The sequence below is a fragment of the Malania oleifera genome, chromosome 10 (assembly GCF_029873635.1).
Source record: "Malania oleifera isolate guangnan ecotype guangnan chromosome 10, ASM2987363v1, whole genome shotgun sequence".
In the NCBI taxonomy this organism is placed as follows: Eukaryota; Viridiplantae; Streptophyta; class Magnoliopsida; order Santalales; family Ximeniaceae; genus Malania; species Malania oleifera.
In genome coordinates, this window is record NC_080426.1 from 68964446 (window position 1) to 68982810 (window position 18365).

Genomic DNA, 18365 nt, shown 5'->3' on the forward strand with positions numbered 1-18365 from the left:
AAAATTGTACTCCAACTACTTGGTCGACCGAAGGGTCTTGGGAAAATTCCCAACAACCCGGTCGACCGAGCCGAGCAGTTCAAAAAGGCCTCGGTCGACCGAACCGCGGTATTTTTGAAAATCGCCTTTTTCCGGTCGACCGACCACTCAGTTCAAAATGCTCCCGGTCGACCGAGCTACTTGAGCCCTGGTCGACCGAACCACTTTTGGTCGACCGGACCTCTCGGGTTGTTCCCATTTTTACCGTGGTTAATATTTTTCTAAACAGGGTTAAAATGCATTAAACTCCATTAAACTTTTCTAATAATACCCTATAGGTCCCCAACGGTCATATTTTCTCCCTTGCCTATATATATGCCTTCATTTGCAAAGATTAAGGGGGATTAGCCACTTTGATCAGGGAAAATTCTTTGAAAATCCAAAACCCTATAATACTCATTCTTAAGCCTCCTACACTCATACTTACCTTCTCATACAAATTAAACCCTTTGTAAGTTGATTGAGTGCTAGTCTAAGTAGGTTTGCTCTCCCATTCATATTTGATTGTTCTATTATCCTTGAGAGCTAAACCTTGAGTATTCTTAGGGGACTTTATTAATAAGTCTATCCTAAGAAAACTTTGATAGATCTTCTAAGATTTGCACCTCCATTGCAACATCTTTAGAAGATAGTATTTGTATTTTGGTTGCAAAACATTTTCAAATATCTACTGTGTTATTAATCTTGAAAATATTTGATGAGATATTTGATAGTGTGATAAAATCTTTGTTGCGATACTCGTTAACTCATATATCTTTTGCTGAATACAAAGATTGAATATCCTTTTGCAAACCAAACTTATACGTTGCTAGAGCTTCATATACATATGTGTATTGAGAAAACTTGTTGATTGAAATATATGAAGTCTGGATGATATCTTTGTTTGAGCACTTAGATTGAATATCTTGTGATACAAAGATCATTTAGGTTTGCACTCTCACGCACTCATTACAACGATAGTAAATCTATTTGAGAGTTGACATCTTAGACCACACTGAGCTTACAAATTATTTCATATTTGTGGTGTATATTATTGCGCGAATTTGGGTACATATCTGCTTTACTTGAAAGCACAATCACTGTACCATTTCAGTATAATACACATTGGTTGTATTTCCAGGCACGGACCTGAAGAGGGAGACTAGCCCTGGAATAGTCCCGGATTGGCTTAGACCCGGTTAGGAAAGCTAGGTGCGTCGTCTTTGTTAAGGCGTGTAGGTTGAGGTCAGCCCCGCTAATTGACCTGGTTAAGGTTGAGGTCAGCCCTGTGTTAATTTGACCTGGTTGTAAACGGTGCCGCTCCACCCTTAAGTGAGCTCTTAGTGGAATCCTCTAGCTTGCGAGCTTGAGGCGGGGACGTAGGCACGGTTGGCCGAACCCCGATAACATATCGTGTGTTCATTTATATTTCCGCACTTTATATTAGCCGCACATGTATGTTATGGGTGAATGATGCGTATGACTTAAATTTCACATTATACTTATCTACGCATTTGGAAATTGAATAGGCAGACCCTAGGTTGTGTATATACTGCTATTTATCCGGCATAACCTAGGTGATAAATTTTAAAATTCCAATTCACCCCCCCTCTTGGGAATACACCAATTCTAACAATTGGTATCAGAGCCTCGTTGCACTTGACTTAAACGTTTTTGTAAAAGATCGCAATGGCTCACATTGGTGTATCCCCATTCGTTGAGGGACAGTCACTTTCCAGCCCTCCAGTATTTTGTGGTGTCAACTATACCATGTGGAAAGTTAAAATGACCATATTCTTGAAATCTATTGACTGGAGGGTCTGGCTTGTAACTGCCAAAGGAAGATATGCACAAATACATGAAAATGATTTTAATATGATTAGTTCTAATGCCATGAACATGTTACATCTTGCTTTAGATTTTGATATCTTTGTTGAGTTTGTGGCATATCAAAGTGCACAGGAAATCTGGGATAAACTGGAAAAGAAATACGGAAAATCCCAGGAATTAGAAATGGTAACTCCTCTAGATGCTCCAAGTTTAAATGATCAAGAGGAGGTAATTCATGAGCTAGACATCAAAGATGAGGTATATGATTCTTGCTCTAGCCCTCCTGATGATTTATGTAATGAATGCTTTATTGGGTCATATACTGAATCATCTGTTGATAATGCTGTAAATGGTTCATGCGATGTTTACTATGAAAAATTCTGCGATGAATCATATGTTTGTTTTTGTGACATATCAAATGCTGGACCATCTGTTGAATATCATGATAAGTTTGATAATGATGTTTGTGATGATTCATATATTGAATGTTGTAGTTTATTAAGGAATGAATCATCGGTTGTACTTCATGATAGCCCTATTGAGCATGCATGCAATGATTCGCATGAAAATGATTGTGATAACCCTTGTGGTGAATCATGTGCTGATTTGAATAGTAAAAGCATGCTATCATATGAAGAACTAGAAAAGACTTTGTTGAAAATCCACAAGTTTCTAGTTATAATCTCTAAGCATGAAATACGCCTAAAGAATGAGAACAAAAGAATAGCAAAACAATTAAAGGGGCTGAAAAATTTAAATGCGATTCTTGAAAAGAAAAAGGTTAAGAAAATATTGAATATTGCATGCTTGGATGAAGAAAGAAATGATTATTCGAAAATTGCTCTTGAGATTAAAAATGATACGAATAATCATAATCAACCCTTCGGACCTAAAGAGAAAACTTTTTTCAAAAAGGGTTCGGGTTGCTCACATAAAACCAATGATCCAGTCTCACTAAAGAAATATGAATTAAATAAGCACAATCCTTCACGTATATTCTATACTTGCTTATTTTGCAAATTTGTGTGGCATATGTGGTTTAATTGCCTACTAAGAAGCGAGAAAGGACTAGAAAAGGAAATGAGATGGATAATCAGTGAAGCAAACCTCGTAGGACTTAAAGAAAAGCAAACTCAAACTGAAAATGCATTCTTGCTATCCTTTCTTTATTCCTAGGATTAGGAGTTGAGACGATTGTAGTGTCAGGAAGTGATTGTTGTTTAAAACGAAACTCTTAGTATGCAGACTCACTAAACTATCTTGTTATACTAAGAACCTTTATCCACTTCCAAATGGACATGGCATGTACGCCCGGTATTTAGGTCTAATTGCTTAACCCATGCCATCACATCTGTAGGACACTATCCAATCACCACAGAGCTTACGTTTAGAAAGGCCACACATTCCTTAGTGCCTGGTGCCTGAAATAGATTGATAAGTCAATTCTCGGTACGCACCTCACTTAAGCAATATTTCTTCACCAAGAACCCCTAAGAATCATGGTAATACTGTTACACATCAAATATGGACCTTAGGGAGAACTCTGGATCAAAAATCAGGAAAAACTTGGAAAATTTACTATGCTCGGTCGACCGAGCACTGCAGTTATAAAATGCCCCGGTCGACCAGCCCATGTTGACTTTGACCCTTCACGGTCGACCGAACCCTCATGAACAAAATGTCTCGGTTGACCGGAAGTTTCGGTTTTCTCCTGGTCGACCGAAACATGGCACAATACACCCTTACGGTCGACCGACCATCCCAGTTCATTTTCGCATCGATCGACCGAAAGGTGTCGGTACCTGGGGAACTTCAAGCGTCGGTCGACCGTATCTACTCCTGGTCGACCGAGCTGTGATATAAATGTTGGATCTCTTCATTTTCAGCTCATTTGCGCGAGAAATCTTGAGAGATCCTTCCCCATTTCCTAACAAACCCAATTTCCAAACCTCATAGTTGCACTACCATGGCACACATTGAAGCTCACGATCTTGCACATGCCGAGGATGAGTATTTTCTCTCTGACAGATGCAAGATGCGGTATATACGGGAGTTCCGTCCCAAGGAGGTTATACTTGGTAAGATACTCGACTTAGTCTTTATGGGTCAATACTTTCAGAATATATTAGACTTGTTCGAGTATCAGGGGTGGAGATCATTTATCTCCTACCAACCTGGGGGACATTACCCAACATTCGTTAGGATGTTTTATGCCAACCTTGGCAATGATGAGAATGGGTACTTCTCCCGTGTGTTGAGGACAGATGTGCGGTTTAACGCACAATATATCTCTGAAGTCCTTGACATTGGCCGTAGCGATTTTTAGTGCCCCGAAGTGGGTAACACTTGGATCCTTGATCAGGGATTTACCGTAGCCACGTTTGCCAATCTGACCATGTCTGACCCTGGCACGGCTAGCCAGATCCATCCTCCCCAGTACAGACAGTTTAGCCTAGAGGCTAAGATCGTGCACCATCTGATCACATATAATATCCTGCCCAAGGCGGGATCTAGAGTGCACGTCTCCTTTTTGGATTGCTTCGTCATGTGGTGCCTCTTTGCTCGGAAGAAATTGGACCTGCCGAGTTTGATTATCCGGTGGATGATGGCCAAGATGATTGGTCACCGAGTGATCATGCCATATGGGGGAATCCTGAACAAGCTGTTTAGGAATATTGGAGTCACGAGGACGAATGTGGCTTCACTGAAGAGGAAACGACCGGCGGACATCTTCTCTGGAGTGACCCTTAGACTGATGGGGTATGAGCTCGTAGGGAACGTTTGGGGGCCCTCTAGAGCAGCACATGTCAGGGCCCCACAGGAGCCACCACAGCCTCCACAGCCATCGATGACGGATCTCATGACTGCGATCTCTGGCCTGTCAGACATGTTTATACAGTTTAGAGGATCAGTCCAGTCTGACTTACAGGATCTTGCATCGTCATCCACTACACTTCGGCAGGAGTTCCAGCAGCACTCCATCTCCACTGATAGCCGTCTTACAAACTTGGAGCGAACTATGACAGCTGGCTTCAGTGAGCTGAGTGATCGCATTCAGGAGATGCAAGATGAGAGAGATCGGATGACGATGGACTTTGACTTTGATACCGCCGATGGTGGTGATGGAGGAGAGGATGGAGGAGAGATAAAATTTGTGATGCATGCCAACTAGGAAAACAAGCAAGAACAAGCTTTAAGAAGAAGAAAGAGATCTCCACTACTAGGCCACTTCAAATGCTACACTTGGACTTATTTGGACCAAACTAAATTTAGAGTCTAGGAGGAAAAACATACACATTTGTCATAGTTGATGATTTCTCACGATAAACATGGATACTATTCTTAGGTCATAAAGATGAAGCATGTGAAAAATTTATAAATCTATGCAAAAAAGTACAAAATGAAAAGGGATACACAATTACTAAAATTCGAAGTGATAGGGGTAGATAATTTAAAAATCAAGGCATGGAAGACTATTGTAACTCATTAGGAATTGCCCATAATTTTTCAGCTCCTAGAACACCATAACAGAATGGCGTAGTTGAAAGAAAGAATAGATCTATATAAGAAATGGCTAGAACTATGCTTAATGAACATAAATTACCTAAATACTTCTGGGTCGAGGCAGTAAATACTGCCTGCTATGTGCTAAATAGAGTTCTAACTAGACCATCACTTAATAAGACTCCTTACAAATTATAAAATGGCCATAGACCAAACATATCATATTTTCATGTTTTTGGCTGTAAGTGTTTTGTGCTTAGAGACAATGAGCATTTAGGAAAATTCGATGTAAAATCTGATGAAGGTATCTTTCTAGGATATGCTCTAGATAGTAAAGCCTATAGAGTATATAATAAACGAACATTGATGGTCTTAAAGTCTATTCATGTAGTGTTCAATGAGACAAATCCCTTCTCCAAAAGAATTGATGAAGATGAACCTAAATTAAACAAGGAACTAAAAGAACTATCAATTGAGAATGATTCAGAAAAGAAAAATAAACTTAGAGAACCATCCATTGAAATTGATGAAACTACAACTGAGGTAAATGCACCACCTAGAGAATGGAAATACATAAAGAATCATCCCATAGATCAAATAATAGGAGAACCATTATGTGGAGTAGCCACTCACTCCTCTCTTAGGAACATGGTTAGTCATTTTGCGTTTCTATCTCAATAAGAACCTAAGAATGTGAGTGAATCTATAGAGGATGAATCTTGGGTGCTATCCATGCAAGAAGAATTAAATCAGTTTGAAAAAAACAAAGTGTGGACTTCAGTTCCCAGACCAGAGGATAAGTCAATCATAGGGACCAAATGGATATATAAGAATAAGAAAGATGAGCATGGAGTAGTTGTGAGAAATAAGGCTAGATTAGTAGCTCAGGGATATAATCAAGAAGAAGGTATTGATTTTGAAGAAACATTTGCCCCTGTAGCTAGGATGGAAGTCATACGAATGTTATTAGCATATGTAGCTTTTAAAGATTTTAAGATATATCAAATGGACGTCAAAAGTGCATTTTTAAATGACTACATAAATGAAGAAGTGTATGTAGAACAACCCCTAGGATTTGAAAATCATACGAATCCAGACCATGTGTATAGACTGACGAAAGCCTTGTATGGTTTAAAGCAAGCTCCTAGAGCTTGGTATGAAAGGCTAAGCGGTTTTCTTTTAGAAAATGGATTTATAAAAGGAAAAATAAATACAACCTTGTTCATAAAGTCTAAGAAAGATGATATTCTCCTAGTGCAAGTATATGTAGATGATATCATATTTGGCGCTACAGATAAAGAATTGTGTAATGATTTTGCCAATTCCATGCAAAATGAATTTGAGATGGGCATGATGGGTGAATTAAACTTCTTCCTAGGACTTCAGATCAAACAAGCAAATCATGGAATATTCTTAAATCAATCAAAGTATATTAGAGATCTACTTAAAAAATTTAATATGGAAGATGGAAAAATACTAGGTACACCTATGAGCACTTCATTGAAATTAGATAAAGATGAACAAGGTATACTAGTAGATGTCAAGCTATATCGTGGAATGATAGGTAGCTTGTTATACTTGACTGCCAGTAGACCAGATATAATGTTTAGCATATGTTTGTGCGCAATATTTTAGTCTGCTCCAAAAGAGTCTCATTTGCTAGCTGTTAAACAGATACTTAGATACTTTCTATGAACTGTGGAAATTGGGTTATGGTATCCTAAGCACACATCCTTTGAAATTCTTAGTTATTCTGATGCTGATTTTGCAGGTAGCAAAGTGGATAGAAAGAGCACTAGTGGTACTTGTCCTTTCTTAGGACATTCCTTGGTCTCTTGGTTTTCCAAGAAGCAAAATTCAGTTGCACTTTCCACAGCTGAGGCTGAATACATAGCGGCTGGTAGTTGTTGTGCTCAAACGCTTTACGTGAAGCAACAACTGAAGGATTTTGGATTAAATTATGAAACAATTCCTATAAAATGCGATAACACGAGTGCAATAAATATCTCAAAGATTCCCATATTACATTCACGAACTAAGCACATAGAAATACGACATCACTTTCTTCGTGACCATGTACAAAAAGGGGATGTAAGACTAGAGTTTGTATGCATGGATGAACAATGGGCTGATATATTCACAAAACCACTTGCGGAGGATAGATTTATACAAATTAGATGTGAATTAGGTCTCATGCATAGTCGAGAGGTTGCTTAGAATCTTGTTAGATGATATAATTAAGGGGGAGCAACATCACTTAATAATCATCACTTGGTATCTGCATTATTCAATATTTGGTATCAATAATTGGATACATTTCAAAACCGTAAAATTTCTAAGGGGAGAAGAACATAAGGGTACATTTACTCTTGATTTAGTTATTATACACCTTTTTGTTGATGTCAAAAGGGGGAGAGAATTTGGAAGCAAAAAAAATAAAATGGATTCAAATAATTATATCACATTTATCATGAGCATATTTCATATCTCGTTTGGATTCGAGCTAAATATTGTGCATATGAATCTGAGCATATTGTCATTTGATGCATTAATTGAGGGGGAGCCTTGTTAGGCGTAACCTATTATATATTTTTGCTCGTGCATTTGTCATCATCAAAAAGGGGGAGATTTTTGACTCTATGAGTCCAATCCGGTTTTTGATAATGACAAATCACTTGATATTTGATTTGTGTATTAAGCTTGTGAACAGGACTTACACTGAGCATGCACGGAAAGATAACGGGTCATGGACACCATAAAGTAAAGCTGATACATATTAGAAAGTACCATGGAACTCAAAGAGTATGAGAATCAAGATGCAAGCGGCAAAGTTCAAGAATGTCTTGGGAATGGGTATTTAGAACTCATGTAATTACATTTTCGTATGATTTATCTTGAGGCTCAATACAACTTTGAATGATTTTAGGATTCATGCATTTCATGTACATCATTAGAGTACTTACATGGGCTTAGAAATGTGCTTAAAATCATGGAAAACTTGTTGTATAAAAGACCCAAGTAGAGAATTAAAGTAAAATTTTAAACTAGAAATGAATATGTGTGAAAGAGGGGACTTCGGTAGCCTGAAGTTATCCTCAGGCGCCTAAAGAATTTCTGTGGTAGTCTGAAGATTAAGTTCGGTAGCCTGAAAAATTAAATGGAAAAGATAGAACCTGGCAGAGGTACCTCGCTCGCTTGACATTGGAACCTCAGCCGCCTGAAGTTGACACTTCAGGAGCATGAAGTCGAGTTCGGTTGCCTGAACTCGCGGGAAAGCCTAAAAATCAATTCTTTATTAAAAAGACACATGAGGTATCTTATTGATCCAATGGCTGAGATCAATCCTAAGCGTAATGTACTATATATTATGAATATCTAAACCCTAGAACAAGAGGGAGACACACAAGAAAGAGAAGAACACACCTTGTTGCAAGTTTGTTGATTATCTACTCTTAGTGCTATTCGTTTGCCTATACATCAATCTCATATCTTCAAGCTTGGGCAAATCAATTCAGATTTTCAAAGGAAACTTGTTTACTCTACTGTACTTCAATATAGTATTGAGGTTTGATCTTTCAACCTATTAGTCTTGTGATTTTTACATATCATCTCATTGTTTGTTCTTGACTAGTGTTGAAAATTATTGATCTTGAGTGTGCCTTTCGTACAAAAATTATTTTTCTAAGAGATCATTACTTGAGAAAGTTTATCTAACTTGGTAGATTAAATTTTGGTTCAAGATCACATAAATATACATATATTTTCTCAAAGGGCTTCTTAGTGAAAAACCTAGTTTTGATTAAAAGAGTGATCTTGAAAGTGTCTTTATATATACCAAGCTATTTTAAACAAGATCATTATTTGTTTTATGGTGTGTGACTCATTGAAAGGTTTGATTCAAGTGTGTGGTTTCTAAAAAGATCAATCTTTAGATACATTAGAACTTGATTTAATATCCTTGACACTTATAACTATAATTTTAATTGAGAGATATTTTTCTGCAAATTAATATACTCAGTTTTGTGGTTGAGTACTTGAAATAGAACTTTGTGATTTTGATTGAGTGTATATTCAAGACAAAGTTTTTTCCAACAAGTTCACTTCAATTATATAAGTGTGCATTTTTGCAAAGTGAACCAAGAACCCTAGATTATTCCAAAACGTTTTGAATTTATCTTTACTTGAAAGTTTTGGTTAAAAAGAGATTTGTGTGTTGAGGCATATCATACATAAAATGATTTTATCATTTTCATTCATTCACAAGCTTCAAGTTATATCATATGTCAATGTTTTAGGAATTTGAATTGTACTCCCCAGCTTTTGTTAGAAGCATTGTTTTTTAGTGTATTTTCCAGATTCTATTGCATTCACAGTTCAGTGTGCGAACCGTTGTGAGAGGAGAGAGTTTTATCTCTTGTAAGGAGCAGAGTAGAAGGAAGTTGTGCCTCTTGTAAGCAGCGGATTGTAAATGAAGTTCCGTCCGACTTTAAGGACCAGGGTTAGTGAATCCTTGAGTGGTTGCTCAAGGCGAGGACGTAGGCCAAGTAGGCTGAACCTCGTAAAATCGTGGTTGCATTCTCTCTTCCCTTATCCTTTTTATTTCCGCATCGTATTTCAATTTCCAGCTTGCTTGTGTATGTTGAATAATTTCACACCAACTTGATAAGTGACTAGTTAAACTTAGATATACGGATTGATTGGTAAATAGGTTTCAAAGAATTTTTTAAAATACCCAATTCACCCCCCTCTTGGGATTACACCTTAATCAAAATATAAGATGTTTCCTAATGAATTTCCAATCTCTAGGCAACTCCTGAACTTCATTTTCATTTTCATTATCTTCAAAAGATTTATCATTTATTTCTAAATTTTCACTTACATTAATTTCAATAAATAATTGTCTAAGCATTTTCTAATGTCAATATCATCTTCATCATCTTTCTTAGAAAATGGATTAAGTTCATCAAATACGACATGGATAGATTCAATGACAATCAATGTTCTTTTATTGAAAACTCTATTTGTTTTACGATTAGGGGCATAGCTTAGGAAAATGCCTTCATCAGATCTAGAATCAAATTTCCATAGATGTTCATTATCCTTAAGCACAAAGCACTTACAACCAAAAGCATAAAAATAAGAAATATTAGGTTTATGGTTGTTACACAATTCATAAGGGGTTTTGTTAAGTGACGATCTAATCAACACCCTATTCATGACATAACATTCAGTATTTATGGCCTCAGCCTAAAAATATTTAGGTAACTTATGTTCATTCAGCATAGTTCTACCCATTTCTTGTAATGACCTATCTTTCTACCCCGCCATTTTATTGAGGAGTCCAAGGTGCAGAAAAGTTATGTGATATGCCCTCTAGGTCAAAATAATTTTCCATGCCTTTATTTTAAAATTCAGTGCCTCTATCACTTCTTATAACCTTTTTTCATTTTGAATTCTCCTGCAAACCTTAGTAAACTATTGACATGGTTCATTTTTATGTGAGAGAAATAACACCCATGTGAACCTAGAAAAGTCAACAACAATGGCAAAAGCATATGATTTACCACCAAGACTTTGCATAGAATTAGGACCAAACAAATCTAAGTAAAGCATTTCAAGTGGTTTAGTGGTAGATACAAATTCTTCTTCTTAAAGCTAGATTTTGTTTGCTTACCCATATGACATGCATCACAAATTTAATTTTTCACAAATGGTGTTTTAGGCAAGCCTTTCACTAAATCCTTTCTTACTAGTTTTGACAATAAATCCATACTAGCGTGTCCTAATCACCTATGCCATAACCAACTAGTTTCATTTATTGCAAAAAAATAAGTTACTTTTTGTGAAGCTAAGTTATCAAAAGTAGTAGTGTATACATTTTCATGTCAATCTGCAGTAAAAAGAACTTTATGATCTAATTTGCTTTCAACTATGCATTTATCATTATCAAATGATACCTTATAGCCTTTATCACACAATTTACTTATGCTCAATAAGTTATACTTCAACCTATCAACTAATAGAACATTATCAATAACTAGGGAAGGATCCTTACCAACCTTACCTACGCCGATGATGCATCCCTTTGCATTGTCACCAAACATTATATACCCTCCATCCTTGGGAATGATTGACGCAAATTTTTCCTCGTCACCGGTCATGTTCCATGAGCACCCGCTATTGAGTTACCAACTATCCTTGGAGGAGGATGATCTCAAACACAACTGCGAGATATACTAAGTAACTGATGATGGTCCCTAAATTTTGTTGGGTCCACGGGGGTTAGTAACTGGATCACCCCTTAACTACCCTCACCTTTCTAATTTTCGCATGTTTATTTCTAAGTGGACAATCAAATTGACTATGGCCAATTTGTTTGCATTTAAAATATTTCATTCTACACTTAGGATCTTTAGGTGGGACTTGAGATTTTGATTCGCGTGTGAATTTTTCCAAGTAAAGATTAGGTCATCTGACATTTTCAATGCCATTAAAACCTAGTCCCTCTTTAATTAAAGAATTTCTTTGGGCACCAAGTAGTTTTTCAAAATTGTGTTTGCTCTCGGTGAATTTAAAAACAATTTTGGAGCTATCCTCCAATTTCCTCTCAAGCTTAGCTATAGTCACATCTTTTTCTTTCAAAATCGAAGCATGAGAGGTTTTGACAATTCCAAACAATTTTGACCAATTTTCGCATTTCTTTTTCAAATCATCATTTTATTTGGTAATTTTATTCAATAGTGTAGATACATGAATATATTCAAATTGTAATTCTCTAAACGTAGGCATGCAATCGGAATCACAATCATCAAACAAATAATATGAAGATAAAGAGCAAGAAAATGATACCTTTTCATTATGTGCCATCAAGCAAAGATTAGCAACATCTGAGTCATTTCGATCTGAGTCTAAGTCACTACTACTTAATTTATCCCATGAAGTGCCTGCTTACATGGCTTTCTTCTTGTTCCTAGCATCCTTTTTCAGTAGTGGGTAGTTCGGCTTGAGGTGCCCAACTTTGTTACAATTGTAACACGTGGGAGCATTTAATTTTTCTTTTCCTTTACTATACTCTTCCTTCTCAAATGTAGACTCCCTATATTTTTTGTAGGGCTTTCTATTCTTCCTAAAGAATCTGTTGAATTTTCTAATTAGCGTGGCCATATCATCCTCAGAGTTAGGTTCACTGCAATCACTAGATGTATTAGTGGAGGTTTTCAATGCAGTCACCTTTTTCGCCCTATTATGTTCATCGAGTCTCTCATTTATAGCTAATTCATAGGTAATTAGGGAACCTATCAATTCATCTAGAGTCATGGCCTTAAGGTCTTTACCCTCAGAAATAGTCGTAGCCTTAGCTTCCCAAACAGGAGGCAAGCCTCTAAGGATCTTCATAATCATATCATATGTAGGATAGGTCTTACCTAATGCATGCTATGAGTTTATAATATGTGTGAAATTAGTGTACATGCTTTGAATGGACTCACCTACATTCATCCTAAAGGCCTTATATTCACTAGTCAGCATATCTATCCTACTATCTTTCACATCCCTAGTACCTTCATATGTGACTTCTAATTTATCCCATATTTCTTTCACAGTAGTACATGTCATTACTCTATTAAACTCATTCACATCAAGACCACAATACATATTATTCATAGCAGTGACATTTAAACTAACAACTTTCATGTCATCATCATTATATTCTTCCTTAGTTTTAGGAATTGTAGTTGTACCCTCTATTTTCACAGGAACATAATTTCCCTGTAAGACAACCCTCCATACCTTCCAATCTATATTTTGAAGGTAGATACGCATCCTTTGTTTCTAGAAAGTGTGATTAACACCACTAAAAACTGGAGGTCGTGTGGAAGATGGTCCCTTAGGGAAAAGGGTCACGGTGTTATGAGTCATCTAAGATCTTTTGCAAAATAACTATTGAGTCTATGCTATGTGGCTCTGATACCAATTGTTAGCTTTACCATGATCCCAAGAGGGGGCTGAATTGGTATTTTCAAAATTAATGCCCTAGGTCATTCCTCTAAAAGCAATATTACACAACCTTAAGGTCAATCTAGTGCAAATAAATTAACTTAATTTAAATGTACAAAAAAATTTAAATTGTACAACTAAATTAACCAATCATGCATAAGAAAGTTGTAAATAAAGATGACACCCAAAAATGTTATCGAGGTTCGAAAAACAGCCTGTGTCTCTACCTTAGCTAACAAGCACGAGGATTACCACTATAATGCTCACTTAAGCGGGTGGAGCGAAACCTAAACAACCAGGTCAATTAGCACAGGGCTGACCTCAACCTTTATAGACAATCCGTACCGGACTGGATTATCACTCCCTTAGGCTAAGCCTGGAATACAACAATATGTTCACAATAAGACTAGTACAATGATTATGCTTTCATGTAAAGCAGATATGTACCGAATATAAACAGTCACATACACATAAAAAATATGGATATAGTGTAAGCTAAGTGATGTAAATAGTTGTGCAAACAACACTCAATAGGGTATGATCAATGGAATGTTCAAGAGTGTTCAATACAAGCAATATCTTTGAAACTAGGTAAAGCAAATTTCAATAGCTAATCAAGATTTTAAAAATATTAATCAGATATTCAAACTAGCACAAGAAAATTTTCTTTAATGAGATAAGCACAATATTTTGGCTTGTTGAAAATATTTTTGCAAAAAAAAAATCAAAGCTATGGGAGTCTTGTACCAACTATGCAAAGACCCCTAAGCTTGCTAGTCTATCCCAACAAAGATTTATAATATGAAATCAGTGAGATAAAATTTAGCCAAACTTCCCAAAAATAATATCAATTGTCAATCAAGAAAATGAGAGTTTTAGTACTATCTAGCAATTACAAGCACACTCACTAAACTCTTACAATACCAAGATGTATCAAAGGAATAAGTATTTGAGGGTATTTGAGCAAAGTGAGATTTTAGAGTAAAGATGATTCTTGGCTAATGATTTTTGTTAGTTAATTACTAATCCTCACAAATGAGCTTTTATTTATAGGTAAGGTAAAAAATATAACCAATTGGAACCTTCAGGGTATTATTAGAAAAGTTCTAAAATGCTTAAGAAATATTAACCCAAATTAACCCATATGTTTACCTCAGGTAAAATAATTTTAACCTGAGAAGGTTCGAGTCACTAAACCAAGGTCCGGTCACCCGAACAAACTCATTTTAAAAACCCTTTAAAATAGTTCGGTAGCCCGAGTTTTGGTACGGTAGCCTGAACAAAGGTCAGTAGCATTTGTTCATAGGCTCGGGTACCCAATTAGTGGGTCGGTAGCCCAAACTCAAATGTTCGGTTGTCTGGGCTGTTTTTGAACTATTTTCCTTGGTAGCCCAAGTTGGTGTGGGGTCCCTTTTATAGAGTTTGAGTGCCTAGGGAAGATATGCTTAAAAATGGTTCGGTCGCCCAAGAGCTAGGTCAACTGTTGACTTTTCAACAGTTTGGGCACTCGATGAGTTTTGAACTCCTGGGGTTCGATCACCCAAGCTCTCTCAAACTACCTTATAATATTCAATTCAAATTCATATTTAGCACTCCTGAATTCTGTATGATATATGTGCATGAGTGTTGGGACCTAGAGTCATATTAGGTAAGTATTATAGACCATGACATGCAGGTAAGTATTATAGACCATATACCTAGTTACTATTACAGACCCATATTACATTAATTGAATTTACAATATAAAAGAGAATCTTTAGGGTCTTCATGTCTTGCTTAAAGTATCATTCTTTGAAATGCTCATATAAACTTACACATACACTTGAAAACCATCAAATACCTAAGTATTTGTCATTATCAAAACCAGGTGTGACCTATAAGGTCAACACTAAATTTGAACATGGTATAGGTAGCAATGAAGCAAGTAATGATGAACATGACGGTATAGGAAGATTTGCTTATTGAGGTGCTAGGTAAGAGCAGCAACCTCGATGGGAGCCAAGGGGTCAAGATAACATCGATAGAAACATCGGAAGCATCAAAATGAAGATCCCTCCTTTTCAAAGTAAAAATAACCCGTATGTATACCTTGAATGGGAGGGGAAGGTTGAGCTCATTTTTTAGTGTCGTAACTACTCTGAATAAAGGAAGGTGAAATTGGCAGCTATGGAGTTACTGACTATGCATTGGTATGGTGGGATCAAATTCTTCTTAGTAGGCGTAGAAACATGGAAAAGTCTATTTAGACGTGGGCTGAAATGAAGGCAATGATGAAGAAGCGATTTGTACCAAACCACTACTACCAAAACTTACACCAACATCTTCAAAGTCTTACCCAAGGTACAAAAAGTGTGGAGGACTACCACCAGGAGATGGAGATGGCTATGATTTGGGCAAATATTAAGGAAGATAGAGAAGCTACATTGGCATGATTCTTAGGTGGGTTGAACCGGGAAATTGCTAACATAGTGGAGCTACAACACTATATGGAGTTAGAGGACATGGTGCATATCACAATGAAAGTGGAGAGGCAACTCAAACACGAGGGAGGAAACAAGCATGCTACAACAACTTTGGATTTCCATTCCACATGGAAACCGAATTGGGGAAAATCAAAATAAGAAAGGGTTGTTTCCAAATCCAAGGAAAGGAAGGAGAAAGGCAAACAAAAAGTGAATAGCCAAAAAGGTACAACTTCTTCTCAACTTAGTAGGTATAGAAATACCAAGTCTTTAAGGTGTTTGGGGACTAGCCATATTGCATCACAATGCCCAAATAAAATAGCAATGATTTTGAGAGATGATGGTACTATTGAGACCGATGATGAAGAGAGTGATCATAAGTCCATGCCTTCACTAGAAGAGTTTAGTGATGTTGAGTATGCTGTCCATGGCGAGACATTAGTAATTAGGAGAGCTTTTAAACGTGCATGTGGAGAAATATGAAAACGAGGAGCAGCATGAGAATATATTTTATACTCGATGTTACATCCATGATAAGGTGTGTAGTATGATCATTGATGGAGGGAGTTGCACTAACGTAGCTAGTGTCACATTAGTAGAGAAGTTGGGGTTGCAAAACATAAAACATTTTAAGTCTTACAAACTTCAATGGTTGAATGAATGTGGGGATTTTAGGGTGAATAAGCAAGTCCTAATTGTATTTTCAATTGGAAAACATTCCAATGAGATTCTACGTGATGTGGTCCTTATGCATGCTAGTCACATCTTATTAGGCAGGTCGTGGCAATATGACCAACATGTCACTCATGATGGGTTCAAGAATAGGTATTCCTTTATAAAAGATGGGAGGAGTGTGACTTTTGTACCATTGAATCCTAAGCAAGTGTATGAACATCAAGTGAGATTGAAAAGATAGGCTGAGAATAAAACAAAAGGAGAGGCAAAGAGTATTGAGGAAAAAAAAAAAAAGGAGAGAAAATAAAGGTATGAGAGGAGTTGAAATTAGAAAAAAAAAAAAAAGAGTGGTAAAAATGAAGGAAAAACAGTGAGAGAGGAAAAAGTGAGTTTGTATGCAAAGGAAAAAGAGTGTAAGAAAGCTTTTTATACACAAAGACCTTTAGTTGTACTCATGTACAAGGAGGCATATTTAAGCGCTAATGAACTCACCTCTTCCCTGCCTAGTGCTGTTGTTTCTTTGGTGTAGGAGTACGAGGATTTCTTTCCTGTAGACGTGCCCAATGGTTTGCCACCGATTAAATGAATTGCGTATCATATTGACTTCATCCTCGGGGCTATGATTCCCAATCGTCCGGACTATAAGAGCATCCCTGTGCAGACCAAGGAACTTCAAATACAAGTTGAGGAGCTACTAGCCAAGGGGCATGTGAGGGAGAGCATGAGTCCGTGTGCGGTACCCGTGCTATTGGTACCAAAGAAAGATGGATCATGGCGGATGTGCGTCGATTGTAGTGTCATCAATAAAATCACTGTAAAGTATTGCCATCCTATCCCTAGACTAGATGACATGTTAGATGAACTACATGACTCTTGCATCTTTTCTTAAATTGATTTTTAAAGTGACTACCATTAAATAAGAGTGAAACCGAGTGATGAATGGAAAACTGCATTTAAGACAAAGTACGGTTTGTATGAATGGATGGTTATACCATTTGGTCTCACCAATGCACCTAGTACTTTCATGCGCTTGATGAATCATGTATTGTGTGCATTTATAGGCAGATTTGTTGTTGTCAACTTTGACGATGTCCTAGTGTACAACAAGAATCTTGATGATCACTTGGACCATTTGAAAAGTGTACTGGATGTTCTTAAAAAAGAAAATTTGTTTTCTAACCTAAAGAAATATAATTTTTTTCATGGAAAAGGTTATTTTCTTAGGTTATATGGTGAGTGCTAAGGGCATAGAAGTGGATGAGGAAAAAGAGAAAACAATAAAAGATTGGCCAACACCTAAATCTGTAACTGATGTACGTAGTTTTCATGGGTTAGCTAGCTTTTATAGGCGGTTTTTGAAAGATTTTAGCACCACTGCTGCACCTTTAATTGAAGTGATAAAAAAAAACGTCGGGTTTAAAAGGGTTAATGTACAAGAACATGCCTTTAAAATGCTTAAAGATAGGTTATGTTCTGCTCCATTGTTGATTTTACCTTATTTCACTAAATCTTTTGAGATTGAATGTGATACCTCCAGGATTGGTATTGGAATTGTTTTGATGTAGGATAAGCATCACATTGCATATTTTAGTGAAAAGCTCAATAGGGCAGCATTGAACTATTCCACGTATGATAAATAACTATATGCCTTGGTGAGGGCATTGGAGACGTGGCAACACTACTTGTGGCCTAAAGAATTCGTGATCCACTCTGATCATGAATCATTAAAGCATTTGAAGGGGCAATGTAAGCTAAATCATCGTCATGCCAAATGGCTAGATTTCATTTACACCTTCCCATGTGTCATTCAGTACAAGCAGGGGAAAGAGAATGACGTGGCTGATGCACTTTCTTGCAAGTATGCCTTAATTACTACACTTA